Raw genomic sequence first — 6,000 nt, 5'->3', positions numbered from 1 at the left:
GTAACCTGTGGACAAGTGTCCCTCAAGACTCTGGGGCACATGGACCAGACTTGATCCAAAAGATCATTTTCTTTCTTTAGCTTTTCTCCCTCAGTCACCACTGGAATTACTCATAGAAAATCTAAGAGTCCCTATCTCTGTAGAAGTAGTGAAGATAAACAAGGTCTCCATCTCTTTAGAAATAGACAAAATAATAATTATGGGTATCTGATTTGAATAACTTTCATTTATGCCACACAAAGAAAACAATATGCAAAGAACTCAATGGAATTCATAAAAATTCAAAAAACACCTAGACATCACCTAGTTTCCCCCTTGCATTCTCCAAGATTATTTCAAAGGACTTAAGAGGTCAAAACCATGTTCATAATAATACTAAGATATTATTTGTCCATTAAAATATTCCTTCTTTTTACAACTGCATTTTTATGAGGCAATATTTTTTTCATATATTTAACCAAATCAACATATTGCAACTGATTGAGAGCAGAAGGAGAAAAATAATGTAGTTGTCTTCTGTTAAGTTAAACATTAAAGAGGCTTGCAAAAATATGTGAAGCAACGCTTTTCTTCTCTTTTTGTCTTGGAAAATATACTTAATTTTCATAAAATATGTTTTCATATAATGTTGTTACTAGTATTTAAGTGAATTAATAATATTTAAAAATGCATTTCTAATTAATTTATAATATGGTAACTATCAATAGCTATTACTCACATAACCCCCCCAAAAAAAAACCCTATTTGAGTCCTCAATAATTTTTAAGCATGTAATAGAATTTTGATGTGAAAAAAAGTTTAAGAACTCCTGATCCAAATGAAGGGTGGTTATTAATAGTATAGCTGGGGTTACTGTGGGCACAGTGGAAGGGAAAGACAGGAGGAAAGGGACTAGAAAGGGGAGGTTTGAACTGAATAAGGAAGTGAGTGTGAGAAGAAATAGCAGGGAAGATGAGGTCTTGCCACTGCAGATGGTGGCTCTGAATCACAAAGATTAAGGAGGCCGAGGTTATACATATGCTAGCCACCTGCAGAATCACAGAATCACCAAATTAGAAAGGAACCTGGCAGTAATGAGCAATAATTCCTACATGAATCATTAATTTCCTCTGCAACAATGAATTCAATTGAACAAATGTTATTAAGCACCTATGTCCTAGATACAAGGCAAGGACCAAAATGAAAGTCCTTATTCTCAAAAGAGTTTATATTCTCAGCTTCTGCATTAACAGTTTTAGTGATGGAGAACTCACTACTGAAAAGGCAACTCATTCCATTTTCAGAGCTCTGATTAACAAAGAATCCTTTTTTTCCTGAGCTGAAATCTTCCTTCTAGCTTTCACTAAGTTAAGGCCTGAGTTGTAGCATTTGAACTCATAGAATGTTTGCTCTTTCCAAGCAATAACCCTCAAGTTATCTGAAGAAAGCAAACATGGAAGTTTGTTTCTTTTTGTCCCTAACAAAGTGATAGAGTAAGCACTGAGGATTTTAATTGAATTGCTAACTGGATGGAAGATGGAGGAGGGAGAGGACAGAGGGGAAGCAGAAGGGGAACAAGCATTTATTAAGCACCTACAATATGCCAAGCACTGTGCTAAGAGCTTTAGAAACATTATCTCATTTGATCCTCACAAGTCTGTGATATGGGTTCTATTATTATCCCCATTTGACAGTTGAGTAAATTGAAGTAAACAGAGGTAAAGTGACTTACCCAGGGTCATACAGCTAGTAAGTATCTGAGACAGAATTTGAACTCAGCTCTGACTCCAGGCCCAGTACTTTCTCCACTGTACAACCTAGCTGCCTAGGAAGTTCAGAGAAGCATATTTAACATGAGATGGGGGAGAAGGGGAAAGGGAAGTTCTAATAATTAGAGCAACTGAATAAATTGGCTCCAAAGGTAGTGAGCTCCTTGTTGCTATAAACCTGAATGACTACTTGTTGGGAAGGGATTTGGTTGGGCTGATTGGACTCTGAGGTCCCTTCTGACTCTGAGATACGATAATTCTATGGCCTCACTGCGAACAAATTGCATTTCATGCTTCTAAATGAACTCTTAGCTTAAAATTCTACATTATTTTCAGCCAAAATGAGCCCTAAAGAGAAACAGGTATTTCTTAAAATATTATACTGTTCTTAATAAGCTGTTCACTTTCCTTGTCTTGTGAAGACAAGTCAATCAATAATAAATCCTTTAGAATCATTTAATAAGAACAATTGATCCTGCAAACTGTTATTGAGTGCCCTCTGTACGCATGCCACTATTCTGGGTTCCGAGTGCTTGTGGCAATTATGAAATGATATCTCAGATTGCTTAACAGAACCATCAAGTGAAGTGTTATAATAAGTGGCTTCATATTGATTTTACCAAAGGTTGATGATAATTGTTAATGTAACCCAATAGCCTACCGTGTGCATTGCAACACCATACGTATCTAATCATAGTGCAGCCTCTGAGCATTTCACCTGTATTTTATTTATATTCATCAAGCTATAAGACTGTATCAAGAAGCCATTCATCAAGATATCTATTTATTACTTCTAACATTTGCATCAAATCTATACATTCCTGACCTAGTTCAGCAAAGAATAGCTTTGCAGTCAGCGCTCATAGGGAAGTCTGGGACTAGTTACTGATCTGATTTTTTTTTAGTAAGTAGATATTCAGCTGAAACCAAGTTGGGTCACAAAAATTTAGTCTCTTCCCTTCCATTATTAGCCCTCCTCAGGATTCAAAGAGGTTAGAGACCTAATTATAGTCTCTACTCCCATGTTAGACATTAATTCTGATTACAGAGTCAATAAGTCAGTTTACATGGATTCAAAAAGTATTTAGGGATTTTCTTTTTTAAGAAAATCAGCTTTGGTTTTGAATGAGAATTGTAGATTTCTTTAATTACATACACTGAAAACTTCTGTGTAGTTCTAGGCTTAATTTTCTCACTCTGTCCTCCTTAAGAAATAAGGAGGGAGAATTCTAATTAGCTTGGGCTTCAGTAGGCCATGGGATAGGAGTGGAGAAGGTCAATAGCCTTTCAGTGCTTAGGTGAAATGAAACACATCTCCAGAAGATGGTGTGATAGAGGAAGCAACTTGGGGAAAAAGAAGGAAGAGGCAGGAAGGAATCAGTTAGAAGGAGTATTCTTAGTTGCTAACATACCTAATTGTTCCCTTTTCAACAAGAGAAGTCTGTGATCATATTAAGGAATGATGTTCAACCTCATCAAGTTGTCACTAGCCGAACTCAATGTTTTTTTGCTACTATACTCCCAACTTAATTGGCAGTTTTTCTATTAGCTAACTTTCTAAATTTGCATTATTTTAAGATCTACTATCTGAGGAAATTTCTCTCCATTATTTTAAGATCTCCTATCTGAGCAAATATCTCTATGTTATGGTCTTGAGCTCCTCAGGTAGAGCCTCAGCCAATTGCTATAGAGGACTTCATTCTATCAAGAAAAAGTGAGTCCATAGCAGCTTTTTTTTGAAGTAACAAAAAATTAGAAATTCAGGGGAGGACCATCAATTGGGGAATGGCTGAACAAGTTGTAGTACATGATTATTATGGAATACTATTGTGCTATAATAAAATATGAGCAGCATGGTTTCAGAAAAATATGGAAAATTTTATATGCACTGATGCAAAGTGAAGTAAGCAGAACCAGGAGAATATTGGACACAGTAACAGCAATATCGTGTGATGACCAACTGTGAATGACTTAACTATCCTGATTAATTACCAAGATAATTCCAAAGAACTTATGATGAAAAATGTTATTCATTTCCAGAGAAAGAACTGTTGAAGTCTGACTGCAGATCAAAGCATACTTTTTATTTTACTTTTTTGTTTTTGTTTTGTTTCTGTGTTCTTTCACACATAGCTAATATGTAAATATGTTTTGCATTATTGTACATGTGTAATCTTTATTAAATCGATTTCCTTCTCAAGGAAGGAGGTGAGGCATCAGAGAATTTGGAACTCTTTTTTTTGTTTGCTGTGTCACTTCTTTTTTTAAATTTTTTTATTAATTTATTTTGATTTATCAACACTCACTTCCACAAGCTTTTGAGTTTTAATTTTTTCTCTTCCTCCTTTCCCACCTTCCTCAACAAGATGGCATGCAATCTGATATAGGCTATACATATACATTCCTATTAAATATATTTTCACATTAGTGATGTTGTAAGGAAGAATTAGAACCAATAGGAAGAAACACAAGAAAGAGAAAACAAAACAAAACAGAAGAAAAAATAGCAAATAGAATGCTTCAATCTGCATTCAAACTCCATAGTTCTTTCTTTGGATGTGGATAGCATTTTCCATCATGAGACCTTTGGAGATGTCTTAGATTCTTCCATTGCTGAGAAAGGCTAAATCTATCAATGTTAATCATTGTACAACATGACTACTACTGTGTACAATGGTCTCCTGATTCTGCTCATTTCACTCAGCATCAATCCATACAAGTCTTTCCAGGTTTTTCTGAAGTCCGCCTGCTCATCATTTCATATAGCACAATAGTATTCCATTACATTCATATACCACAACTTGTTCAGCCATTCTCCAATTGATGGGAATTCCCTCAATTTCCATTTCTTTGCCACCACAAAAGAGCTGCTATAAATATTTTTGTACATGTGGGTCCTTTTCCCATTTTTATGATCTTTTTGGGATACAGCCCTAGAAGTGCTATAGCTGGGTCAAATGGTATGCACATTTTTATAGCCCTTTGGGCATAAGAACTCAAAAAAATTAAATGTTAAAAATTGTTACACGTAATTGGAAAAATAAAGTATAAAAATTTAATACAAAAAAAGAAAAAGCCTTTTTGTTTTCAGACTGACTTTAATACTTGGAAATTCAGGAAAGATAAAGTTAGGGTCCAATAAGAACTAACCAGTTTAGGGAAGATGAATAGGAGAAGGAAACAAAGAATCCAGATATTATCATACACAGAATCAGGCTTTAGCAGTGCTGGCAGATTAATCTGTCTGCCTGTGGTTCAATGTTCCATGGGTCTTTCCTAAACAAAAGTGCCTCTCACACCCATTGGTACATCTATCTATCCTGTGCATCTGTGTTAGTGATGGGGGAGGAAGTGGGGCTAGACAAGGTAAATTTTATTCTTACTCAATACAATAAACATTTAAGTGACTATTCCATGACATATACTGTATTAGGCACTAGAGATACAAAAATGGAATGAAAAGGAGTCCCTGACCTTAAGAAGTACCAATTATACTGAGTGTATATCTGAGGGTACAACATATAAACAGGTGTGTAATTGAGCACATGGTAATCTGAGCAATAAAAGCGTACTAATAACCAGGGTGATTAATGAAGGTTTTTAGTAGGAAATGACATGTGAAACTAGTCTTGAATGAAGACAGAGATTCTCAGAGGTGGAAGAAAAGAATGTATTATAAGAATGGGGAACAGTCTGCTCAAATATATCTAAGTGAGGGTTTGAAAATATCTATGGAGTTATACTTTATTTTTTATTAAAAACAAAACATGGCACAGTCTACATGATAGATGAGCAAACTAGCGAAGTTTTATTTTATTGTTTATAGACTTATACTAATAGGTATTAAAAATAATCCCTGAGGTCTTCAATTGCATGCTGTGGGGTATAGTGAATAGAACCCTAAACTTAGAATAAGGAAGAGCTCAATCCAAATCCTGTTTTAGAAACTTACTGTATGGGCTCAGATTCTTAAAACCTAGACAAGGGCTTAGATCCTTAAAATCTGGCCCACTTGCATTAGTGATACAAATGCTTAGATTCCTTAAGAGTCTGCCCAATATGATGGATGTTCTAATAAACCTTGTCTTTGGCTGAAAAACGGTTTGGGTCAAATTCCTGTGGGCAGGACACATGTGTGGTGATTTCAGGGTTCCAGTACCCCTACACCCCTAAACCTCAACATTTTGGTGGCCCATATGGGGAAAACTGCCTAACCCCAAATTCTTCTCCAGCCAAGACTGGAAAGTATGTA

This window comes from Phascolarctos cinereus, unplaced genomic scaffold (assembly GCF_003287225.1).
Source record: "Phascolarctos cinereus isolate Bilbo 61053 unplaced genomic scaffold, phaCin_HiC Scaffold_2;HRSCAF=192, whole genome shotgun sequence".
NCBI classification, from domain to species: Eukaryota; Metazoa; Chordata; class Mammalia; order Diprotodontia; family Phascolarctidae; genus Phascolarctos; species Phascolarctos cinereus.
The sequence above is the reverse complement of the archived record's forward strand: the minus strand, read 5'-3'. Positions refer to the sequence as shown.